Genomic DNA, 12,166 nt, shown 5'->3' with positions numbered 1-12,166 from the left:
TTAAAAAGATTCAATCATATAAAGTAAACATCTAACTTTTAGATGCCTCTTAAGTTGTGGCTCACTGCTCCCTAGAGCAACCAAACTGACCTAAATTAATGCATTAGAGTCTAAAAGAATAATTCTTCTCAGATGCCTGTTTTGTCTTTGCCCAGTTAATTCTACCTGTGCAATCTGTTTAAATACTTCCTTCAAATTTTTCTGCTATTTGCCGAACTCAGGAAACTTTTGTCACACACACTTCTTTCCAAAAACTGACAGTAATCAGACCTGATATGCATGAGAGTAGATTTCATGATATGCCCATAAAGAAAATAAAAAAATCATATATTATGAATTAAAATTAAAATGAGAACTAAATTTATACTAAACTTAGACATTTTCAAGATATTTGATAAGTAACTATTTCTCATTTGCTATTATTCAATACTAGAGGCCAGGTGCACAAAATTCATGCACGAGAGTGGGAGGTTTCCTCAGCCCGGACTGCACCCTCTTGCAAAACAGCAGTCGGACATCCCTCTCACAATCCGGGACTACTGGCTCCTAATGGCTGGCCTGCCTACCTGCCTGATCACTCCTAACCCCTCTGCCTGCCTACCTGATCACCCCTAACCACTTGCCTGACTGCCTGATTGCCTCTAACCCAGCCGTGGGCAAACTACAGCCTGTGGGCCTGATCCGGCCCGTTTGAAATGAATAAAACTAAAAAAAAAAAAAAAAAAAGACCGTACCCTTTTATGTAATGATGTTTACTTTGAATTTATATTAGTTCACACAAACACTCCATCCATGCTTTTGTTCCGGCCCTCCGGTCCAGTTTAAGAACCCACTGTGGCCCTCGAGTCAAAAAGTTTGCCCACCCCTGCTCTAACCACTCTGCCTGCCTACCTGAGTGGCCCTAACTACTCACCTGCCTGATCACCCCTAACTACTCACCTGCCTGCCTGATTGCCCCTAACCACGCTGCCTGCCTCCCTGAGCTCCCCTAAATGCTCGCCTGCCTGCCTGATTACCCCTAACCACTCTGCCTTCCTGATCGCCCCTAACCACTTGCCTGCCTGCCTGATTGTCCCTAACTGCTCACCTGCCTGCCCAATCACCCCTAACTATTCCGCCTGCCTGCCTGCCTGATAACCCCTAACTGCTCACCTGCCTACCCGATCGCCCCTAACCACTCTGCATGCCTGCCCAATCGCCCCTAACTGCTTGCCTGCCTGCCTGATCACCCCTAACCGCCTCTGCAGTCTAATTAGCATATTATGCTTTTATTATTATAGATTAGTATTGTAACAATATGGTAATCTACTATTTCTTTCTACTAACTGATCATTATATCAGCTTTATTATGAGTTTTAATCTGGTTTTGTTAGCTAATCCAAGAACCATATATTTTATGATATGTGTTTCTAAGGAAAACTACATTCATATCTCTATAACTTCTATTTTATAACCACAGTGAACATATGGAAACCAAAACTGAAAACACAATACCATTTACAATCATTTTGAAGAAAATAAAATATTTGGATATGAACTTACATAGGATCTGTATGTTATAAAGTACATAATGCTGATAAAAGACATCAAAGAAGACCTCAATAAATAAATAGACTTACATTGTGTTTGTGCATTAGAAGAGTCAACATAGTAAAAATGTCAATTCTCCCCAAAACCATCTATACATTTAATGCAATTCCTACTGACATCCCAGCAAGATCTTTGGTAGATTTAGATAAATTTATTCCAATATTTATATGCAGAGGCAAAGGCTTTAGAATAGCTAAAACAATCTTTAAAAAGAGGAATAAAGTGCCAGCTGGAGTGGCTCAGCTGCTTAGGCATCATCCTGTGCACCAAAAGGTTGCCAGTTCTATTCACAGTCAGGGCACATACCTGGGTTTCAGATCCTATCCCTGGTTAGGGCACATACGGAAGGCAACCGATAGATGTTACTCACTCACATGGATGTTTCTCTCTCTCCATTCCTCTCTCCAAGCATGTCCTCAGGTGAGGGTTATAAAGAAAAAAGAGGAATAAAATGAGAGTAATCAATCTATCCATATTGAGCTATTGTGCAGCTACAATGATGGACTAGAAAACCCAGAAATAGACTGACATAAATACTAGTATACCCAACATGCAAAAAAATGAAACTAGACAACCAACTTACACCATACACAAAAATAAACTCAAAATGGATAAAGGACTTAAACATAAGACGGGAAACCATAAAAATACTAGAGGATACACAGACAGCAAAATCTCAGACATATGCCGAAGCAATTTCTTCACTGATACTGCTCCTAGGGCAATGGAAACTAAAGAGAAAAAAAACAAATGGGACTACATCAAAATAAAAAGCTTTTGCATAGCAAAGGAAACCATCAACAAAACAACAAGAAAGCCCACTGCATGAGAGAACATATTTGCCAATGTTATCTCCGACAAGGACTAATCTACAACATTTACAGGGAACTCATACAACTTAACAAAAGGAAGATAAACAACCCAATAAAAAATAAATGGGCAATGGACCTAAATAGATACTTTTTGAAAGAGGACATAAGGAAGGCCAAGAGACATATGAAAACATGTTCAAAGCCACTGATCATCCAAGAGATGCAAATCAAAACAACAATGAGGTACCATCTCACACCTGTCAGAATGGCTATCATCAACAAATGACAAGTGCTAGCAAGGATGTGGAGAAAAAGGAACCCTCGTGCACTGCTGGTGGGAATGCAGACTGGTGCAGCCACTGTGGAGAACAGAATGGAGTTTCCTCAAAAAACTAAAAATGGAACTCCCATTTGACCCAGTGATCCCACTTCTAGGAATATATCCCAAGAAACTAGAAACACCAATTAGAAAGGATATATGCACCCCTATGTTCATTGCAACACAATTCACCATAGCTAAGATTTGGAAACAACCTAAGTGCCCATCAGCAGATGAGTGGATTAAAAAACGGTGGTACATCTACACAATGGAATACTACGCTGCGGTAAAAAAGAAGGAGTTCTTACCATTTGTAACAGCATGGATGGAACTGAAAGCATTATGCTAAGTGAAATAAGCCAGTCAGAGAAAGATATATACCACATGATCTCACTCGTTTGTGGAATATAATGAACAACATAAACTGATGAACAAAAACAGATTCAGAGACAGAGAAGCATCGATCAGGCCGTCAAACCTCAGAGGGAAGGTAGTGAAGGGTTGGGGGAAGGTAGAGAGCTCAACCAAAGGACTTATATGCAAGCATATAGGCCTAACCAGTGGACACAGACAACAGGGTGGTGAGGGCATGAGTGGGGGGGGGTAGGGGATAACGTGGGGATAAGGACACATATGTAATAACTTAATCAATAAAAAAATAATTTTAAAAATACTAGTATACCTAAACTGAATTTTGACAAAAGGTGCCTTTTCAACATATCCATTGGGGGGGGGGGGGGATAAACCAGAAAACATATATAACCTTTACCTAATCCTCACACCTTTTACAAATATCAACTGGAATGGATCATGAAATTAATTGTAAATATAAAACTATAAAACTTTTAGAAGATATACAAGAAAATGTAAAACTTCTGCTTTGCAAAAGACCCTGTTAAGAGAATAAAAAGAAATGCTACAGAGTGGGAGAAAATATTTGCAGGTTACATATCTGAAAAATGACAAATATCTAGAATATCTGAAGAACTCTCAAAACTCAACAGCCAAAACACAAACAGTTGAATTAGAAAATAGACAAAAGATGTGAGAAACAATTCACTAAAGAAAATACACAGATAGCAAATAAGCACACACAAAAAACATCATTAGCCATTAGAGAAATGAAAATTAAAACCACAATGAGATAGCCTTATATACATATCAGAATGGCAAAAATAAAAATAGTGACACCACCAAATTCTGGTAAGGAGAAACTGGATCATCACACATTTCTGGTGGGACTGTAAAATGACAGCTACTCTCAGAAACAGTTTGGCAATTTCTTAGAAAAATGAAACATGCCAAACCAAACTACCATATGACCCAGTAACTGCACTCATGGATATTTTTCCAGAGAAATGAAAACTTGTTTTCATACAAAAACCTGATTAAAATTGTTTCTAGTAGTTTTATTCATAATAGCCCAAACCTGGAAACAGCCCAGATGCCCATCAATAGATACATGGCTAAACAGTGGTGCCTCCATCCCATGGAATACTAACTACTTAGCAATAATATGAAACGAACTTTAATACACACAACCAACCTGCATGAATATCCAGGGAATTATTCTGGGCAAAAGAAAGCCAATCCCAAAAGGTTAGATGCTATATGATTCCATTAATATATCATTCCCCAAATGATGATATTGAAGAAATGAAAAAAATATTAGTGGTAATCAGAGGTTAGAGCTGGGGGAAAAGTGGCTATCACAGGGCACCATAAGGGATCTTTGTTCTGAAACTCTTCCACTGACTGGATCAATGCCTATATCCTGGTAATGGTATTGTTTTATAGTTTCCCAAGATGTTACCATCAGGGGAAATGGGTAAAATGTACACAGGATCTCTTTGTATTATTTCTTAAAGTGCATTTGAATCTATAATTATCTCAAAATTAAAAGTTTAAACATTAAATAAAAATCTACTTCAAAGACACTTCCAAATGGAACCCATTTGTAAATGGGCTACTTACTGTAATTGTACTTTACATAAATCTAATTAGATGTTCCTGTCATCAGTGCCATCTTAAGAAATTCAAATTGGAAATGTTTCTACAAAAAAGTCATTGATCCAAAGTAAAGTATTTTATACTGAATAAGAAATGAAAGCATTGTGTCCAATTAAAAATATTTATTTGGCAGGTTGTATGGGCACTTAAAAAGGATCTCTAATACCTAGGGTGTCTCTAACATAGAGCAGGATTCCTTCAAATAATTTTCAGAAGTTCAATCCATTCCCCAAGATAATTAATTTTCAAAATCTGACTTATATTTGAGAAATAACAAGAGAGCAACTCTTTAAGAAAGGAAGGTGGCTGGGCTATTCAAATATAATGCTACTATAAATATTACAGAAAACCAGTCTTTGAACTCCAGAGTTCTAAAGACTTGCAGGTTTTATTCTTGAAAATAAAAAGATGAGATAAAAGTTGGGCCTTCTATGTGGTAGAATGAGCCTACTGAGAATGCTTCAGAGCCCTTATGCTCTTGGATTCCATAAAACCAGATCCAAATCCTGAACTGTCCCTGCTGAGGCCAAACCTACTCACACTCGACATTCCGGTTAGAACTATCCCTGTTAGATTAGCCCTGGGGCTGCCCTGGAATGCATTGAGGAGAGGAAGCTTCTATTTCACTGGAGGATAGGACAACAGCTCAAGAGCACACTCCAGCTTCTCTCATCTCCCCTTTAAGTCCCTTCAGCCCACCCCTCCGCTAAGCCCTTGCCAGCCTTGTGTCTCTTTTTTCTTTAAATTGAATTCATTGGGGTGACATTGGTTAATAAAATTATATAGGTTTCAGGTGTACAATTCTAAAATACATCATCTGTACATTGTATTGTGTGATCACCACCACAGGTTAAGTCTCCTTCCATCACCATTCCCCCCTCCCCCTCTACTTCCTTCTACCTCCTCCCACTCCCTTTCCCTCTGGTAATCACCACACTGTTGTCTGTGTCTTTGAGTTCTTTTACTTTTTGCTTAATCTTTTCACCTTTTTCACCCAGCTTCCAATATCCCTACCTTCTGACAGCTGTCAGTCTGTTCTCTATCTGAGTCTGTTTCTATTTTGCTTGTTACTTTATTTTATTCATTAGATTCCACATATAAGTGAAACCATATGGTACTTGTCTTTCTCGGTCTGGCTTATTTCACTTAGCATAATACTCTCCAGGTCCATTCATGTTGTCTCAAAGGTAAGATTTCCCTCTCTTTTACGGCCAAGTAGTATTCCACTGTGTAAATATACCACAGCCTTTTATCAGCACTAATCTTCCTTAACCAGTCTCCCCTCCCCCAGTCTCCTCTAGCTCCCTCACACCCAGAAACTGCTATCAGTTTTCCAATTTGATTCTACCTCCCTCACACTCAGAAACTGCTGCCCCCAACAACAAGCTCACAGGCTCCCTCAGTGGACTTGGCCTCTCCAAGGCAACTGATCCTTTCTGACCACTTCCAGCTTCATGGAACATGCTCTTTTGAAACATTTCTTTGCCTCTCCCCATGCCTTGCAGCCCCCCTCCCAACCTTCAGTTGGTTCCTGGTCCTTTCTTCCTTTTCTCTCCCTCAAATGTCTATTTCCCAGGACTCTGACCTTGGCAGGCACTCTTTCCACTCTACCTCTCCCAGAGTGAGTTCAGCCACACCTGAGACAGAATTCAGGGTGGTGGTCATTCCCAGGGGTTCAGAATACCAGGTATCTCATAGGAACATGGGCCTCAAGACACATAATGCTACACTCGCCCTCTCCCATCATGACGTGTGCTTCTGTTTACCTGACTACAGCTTCACTTGGGCTCATCACTCCCATCCCAAAAAAGCCTAAAGCTCAGCCTTCCTCGCTACTTCCACTTTCTCATCATGCTCTCATTGCCTCTTGTCAGGACTCTTGCAAGAGCTTCCAACTGCCCCTCCCACATTCTCCCAAACACATCCTCTCCACTGTTTGCAGAATGCCTTCCACCTAGCCCAACCTAGTGCATCACTCCTAACCCAAACCCGGCACTAGCTCCAGCAGTGGTTCCCCGAGAAGGCCTGGCAGCTGTGGGCAGCCAGTGACTTCTCAGTGATGGAAGCTGCTGGACAAACTTTTTAAATTATATGTTCTTGGAGAATAAATGTTAAGAATGTCCTGTACTAGTAAAAGAATCACTTTCACCCTCTTGCATTTAGATATTCATCAGTAGGAGAAAAAAGAATCAAGTTACAAATAAATACTGGGGAAATGACACTTAACCCAGAGATTATCTCATATAAACCAAGATCTGTGGTGACTTACTTTACAGACGTATTACTAATAGCTGAGACATTACAGAGTACTTTAATGCCATGTTTTATTACATGTGAACACACCCAGGAGGTGTGTGACACTTGGATAGCATCCAGCACACGTGGAAGGTGGAAAACAGAGCACCGAGAATGCCTGGCTAGTGGAGATTCCCAAATCCCTGTCTCTGTGATCTAGCCACTTTCTGCCTCTTAGCCACATATTCCACCACTCCTCCCTGCCACAGGTGACCATGAGAAACCTCAGTGACCACGTTTGCTGTGTCCAAGCTGTACTCTTTCCTTCTCACTTAGAAATCCCCTAAACATTCTTTAGACTCAACATTATTTCTCCTATAAGGTCTTCCCTGATATGGTCTCTGATTTCCAACCTCTATTCTGTTGGCATCCAGAAGCTAGGGACTCTATCTAATCTCCGTATCCACATAACCTAGCAATGTCTGCCACTCAATAAAGATCACACATGTTTATTTATAAAGACTGAAAACTAGAATAAAAATAGTTTACAGTTAGTTTTTTTTGTCTCATTTTAATTCAGCCACAAAATTCTTTTTTTTCCCCAGGTTTGACTAATCAATACTTAATATCCCTCTGAAGTTCGAGAGTGACAAGTTGGTTCCTCAGTTTACAGGCAGAAAATAAAATAGATAAAGCCAGCTCGAGTGCTTTTGGACAACAGCCTCACTTTCCATCTTTCTGTCTGTAAAGCACCTATTTCTGAGGAAGGATGATGTCAGAACTTTGGCCAGAACTATCAGTGCAGGGAGAGCAAGACAACAAAGCTCTAACTGATCTGCCTTCTGAAAAGTTCCGCTTTCTAAATGGCAATGGACTTGAGCAATCATTAGAAGTATTTTTTTAAGCTGCTCATTTCCAGGGGATGAAAAGACTTGGCAACCAGGATCTGTTCAAATTATGTCCTAATTTCTGCTATGACAGGACCAGACTTGGAATCATTTCAGGTGTGTGTTTTTTCCCCATAAACTTAGAATTGTGACATCTATAAGTAAAGACAGGGATGTGCCTTAGTCTCCTAACATTTACACTGACACACCACTGTGAGTCTAGGACTGTGACCTCTGTACCATGGACAAATAATTTTATTTTGGGGTAGATTTTTTTTAAAAAAAAAAAAGGAAAAAAGGGGTAATATTATTTTTGGTTAACGATATTTTTCGACCAACAAATCTCCTTCTCCCAGATAATCTAAATCAACCAAGCAATGAGTCTGTCTCTCTGTTTCTCTCTCAAAGCTTATGAAGAACTTCACTAGCTTCAGATGACAATCTTTCAAGCTCCAAGGTCATGTGTAGGTCACTGGCTTGAACAACAGATGAGCAAGCCAACTCTTTTCTCCCAGGCTGCTGCCTGAAGAGCATGGGCGTGTAGCAACTCTCAGCATGAACAGAACTGCTGGCCTCACAGTCAAAATGAAATGTGAGTTTGCCAAGGGGGAGCCTGGACCATGTTTATGAGTCCTGGCTCCAGGGATGCAGCCTTTCGCACAGCTGGACCAACATCACATTCCTGGACACCAGGCTCAGAGTCTTGAGAGTAATTGGAGATGTACAAAGAATGACATGATACATTTAGGCTACTATATATCTAAAAATATGGGATTTCTGTCAATTCGTCTCATAGCAGAGCCACAGAGATTCTTAAGTGGAAACATGAGTTTAAAGTGGTACTGCTGGTAGCGTGGGGATCTCCTACTCCACCGAACACTCTAGAGCAGTGGTTCTCAACCTTCCTAATGCCGCGACCCTTTAATACAGTTCTTCATGTTGTGATGACCCCCAATTTCATTGTTACAAATTGAACATAATTAAAGCATAGTGATTAATCACAAAAACAATACGTAATTATATATGTGTTTTCCAATGGTCTTAGGCGACCCCTGTGAAAGGGTCGTTCGACCCCTAAAGGGGTCGCGACTCACAGGTTCAGAACCACTGCTCTAAAGGCTCTTTCTTTCCTATGTTGTTGTTGACACAAAGCTTTGCACCGCAGTGGTTTCCTTTGCTGACCCAAACACCAAGAGGGAATGAATGATTCTTACTCCTGAATGAAAAAGAAAAAGAACCTATGTTTCTTTTTAAGGACTGCATGAAAAGGCAAACATTTGGCCCATGTTACAAAGGAGTAATAGGAGGGATATCCAGACCTCAGAGATACACTGGAAACAAGGAGGACCTGGGCAGCTTCCTCTGCAACCGTGTCTCCCCAGCCCCCACAAACCAGAGACTTCATGGGCCCTTGGTTGGTGGCACTGTACCTTCACCCTCCAGCTCAGTATGGTTCCTATTGTGAAGTTTATTCTCATTTTCCTCCAGAAACAGTTATAAGGGATGGCTGTACATTTGGGCCAACCCACAAAAGCCTGATAAACCTGTAATAAAGTGGAACCACACTACCAATAATTCCATAAAACTGAACCACTATATGTTACAGCTTAAAATGTACTTGTGGCTCCAATTGGAGATCCTAAAACACAGCTTCCTAGCAGCACAAACGGTGACTTCCTACCTTAAAGTTCAGGCAGTGACTCTTGTTTTGGAGAAGGGGCTACAACATTGAGAAGCACTGTCGGAAGACCAAAGTGTAGGAGAATGAGGTAGGGGGTGAAGTCAACTGTGAGGGCAGCAGAGCGAGTGATGGGGGCTGAGTTCAGGAGAATGTGTAATTTCTGTGGTTGGTGGAAGATACTAAGAACTAACAAGCTTAAGAAAATAAAATAATGAGAAGATACATCAACTAATGAAGTTTAGCTTTATGAAACATTTACTTAATTTTCTTATATTTCTCATTTTACTGCATCAGGTAATAACTTGGTTTCAGTCTAGAGACTAAAAATCACGTATCTAGATTAAGACTCCTATAGTCCAACGCAGTTCTGAAAAACTGAGATTCTGTAATTCTGGGGCAAAGTGCTGCCGTCTCATATTCACCAAAGTAGAGAGAACTAAGAGAAAGAAAAGAAAGGAGGGAATAAAGATAAGAAGGGGACAGGAAATAAAGACAAGAAGGGGATACAAGGAGAAAGTATGTTAACACAAGGCATTTCTGGAGTGAGAATTAGAGAGTAGAATAGTGAACAAAAATAAAAACTCTTGATCCCACCTCAGCTTCCCTCTAACACAGACCCAGTCTATAGCAGACAATCCATTCAAAGACCCTTAAGTTATCCCATGGACTCGCTATACCAGAGTGGGCTATTTATTAGCATGGATGAAGATCTCCCTTCAGGGCTATCTATGAAAAATATAAAATTAGTGGGGCAGTGTACATTATGTCAGAGGAAAGACAGGAGGTAAATAAGCAAATATACCCTCAAATGACTATACTTACTGAGTTTTTCCTGCTACTCCTAACTCTTTCTGTGGCTTTCTTCAGCTCACATTCCTACCACAGTGCCACTGCCCCCCAATCTGAGTTCCATGAGGACAGCTTTTTTTTTTCTTCTGTTTTATTGGTAGATGTCTGTTAAACTCCAGTGTCCAGAATAGTGCCAGGACATAGGAAGTGCTCAATTAACATTTGTTGAAGAAATAGAATGAATAATACATATTTTACAGGGAGAGCGACAAAACATAGAGGTTTTTCAAAGGCTAATTGCCCTCTCATTGCTTGCCCCACCCTGCAATCTATCATCACAGTCCCTGCTGGCTTCAGGGAGACCATTCCACAAGCCTGAATTATTTTACTTTCTTCCCAAGTATCTCTTCGGGGAAGATTTTCCTCATTAAGCAGTGCGTGATTTCAATGCAGGACTGCCTGGCAAGTCTCTCATGCATTCTGACCTAGGCATGGCATCACGTATGCCAGTCCACTGCACCCGGACCAAGTGCACGCAGAGCCCTGCCTGCAGCCTCTCAGGTAAGCTAACTGATGTGGTAGACCTGAAGACAGAGTCACAACAGGCCAGCCCGAAATGTGTTCTGGTGATGGCTGAGTGGGCAAGTCCAGTCCTTTCTTTCCAGAAACACAACTCTGCTCTCTATACCAACAAGTATTAATTCAAATCCCTAGTGCACAGTCCAGGATATGAAAATTACAGTAATCTAATCTTGTAGAGGAAGAAGTATGAATCATCATTACATGGTCTGACACAGAGCAGAATGATGAATCCAAGGTTGCACTGAGGTTAGGGTCCACAGCAGCAGCCACCACACCAACGCCAGAGAAGTTTGTGTCCCAGCGGAGCGGAAGCAAGGAACAACAATGGCACAGTCTCAGGGCCACACTTTAAAGCTGTTTATTCTGAGGGAAATTCTGTGATTGAGGGGGCAGAGGAGGGGGGCTTGGGGGCTAAAAATGTTGCCTCTTCTATCTTCTGACTGGTAGAAATGGCTTCAGTTTTGAAGCTTGCTTACAACTGTGTAATCATAACATCAGAGAAAATGTCCAGAAACCCCAATTTTCTCCAGGGGAAAACAACAGAATATGCACAGGACAGCAAGACAATGAAAAACAAATCTAGTCAGAATGTTCTCTTAACCACATCACAGAAACATCCAGTTCTGGCCTTTTCTGCAACTTTCAAAAAGACCACCGAAACTCCCCATCAAGAAACCACAGCTCCAGTGAGTGCACTTGGGAAGTTGGTCAGGGTGCCCACAGCCCTGAACCATCACTTGCCTTTCCCCCTAACTTTTTCTTTTCCACAGCTGTGTTCAATTTTCTGTCCTTGGGGTTTTTAAAGGAACATTTATTCTAGGGCCAGGATTCTCAAGTTTTATGGTTATACAACTCCCTCTCCCAGAGCCAAAGAATGTTTGAAAAGCCTAAACCCAGCAAAGAGAATTAGTAAAAGTATCCAAATGAAAGTGAAATAAAAAGTTAAGATTTGTTCCAATTTATATTCAACCTTAGCTAAATTGTACTGTTTGTCTGACAAGATGTCCAGTTACTCATTTTTCATGCAAATACAAGTGTGTGTGTGTGTGTGTGTGTGAGAGAGAGAGAGAGAGAGAGAGAGAGAGAGAGAGAGAGAGAGAGAGAGAGAAAGAGAGAAAGAGAGAGAGAGAGAGAGAGAGAGAGAGAGAGAGAGAGAGAGAGAGAAAACAGGTACAGAATAGAGAAGTCTAAAGGTGTACTTATATTCTTCCATGTTTCCGTTTCCTGTTAAATGGGAAATTTTATTATAAATACAGTCTAA

General features: G+C 40.7%; 1 protein-coding gene across 18 annotated transcripts in view; it reads right to left on the bottom strand.

The window, feature by feature from the left end:
- Positions 1-12,166, bottom strand: part of SVIL (supervillin) — a 265,091-nt gene that overhangs the window by 165,221 nt on the left and 87,704 nt on the right. For 3 of the 18 annotated variants that reach the window (XM_059712113.1, XM_059712132.1, XM_059712083.1), the window contains exon 1: positions 10,357-10,513. The exons of the other annotated variants lie outside the window; for them this stretch is intronic. The gene's annotated coding sequence lies outside the window, so the exon portion shown is untranslated. Of the gene's footprint in view, positions 1-10,356; positions 10,514-12,166 lie in introns of those variants that run through there. 18 annotated transcript variants of the gene reach the window in all.

The sequence above is a fragment of the Myotis daubentonii genome, chromosome 1 (assembly GCF_963259705.1).
Source record: "Myotis daubentonii chromosome 1, mMyoDau2.1, whole genome shotgun sequence".
Lineage (NCBI taxonomy): Eukaryota > Metazoa > Chordata > Mammalia > Chiroptera > Vespertilionidae > Myotis > Myotis daubentonii.
Note: the sequence above shows the minus strand (reverse complement) of the source record. Positions and strands in the feature narration are given on the sequence as shown.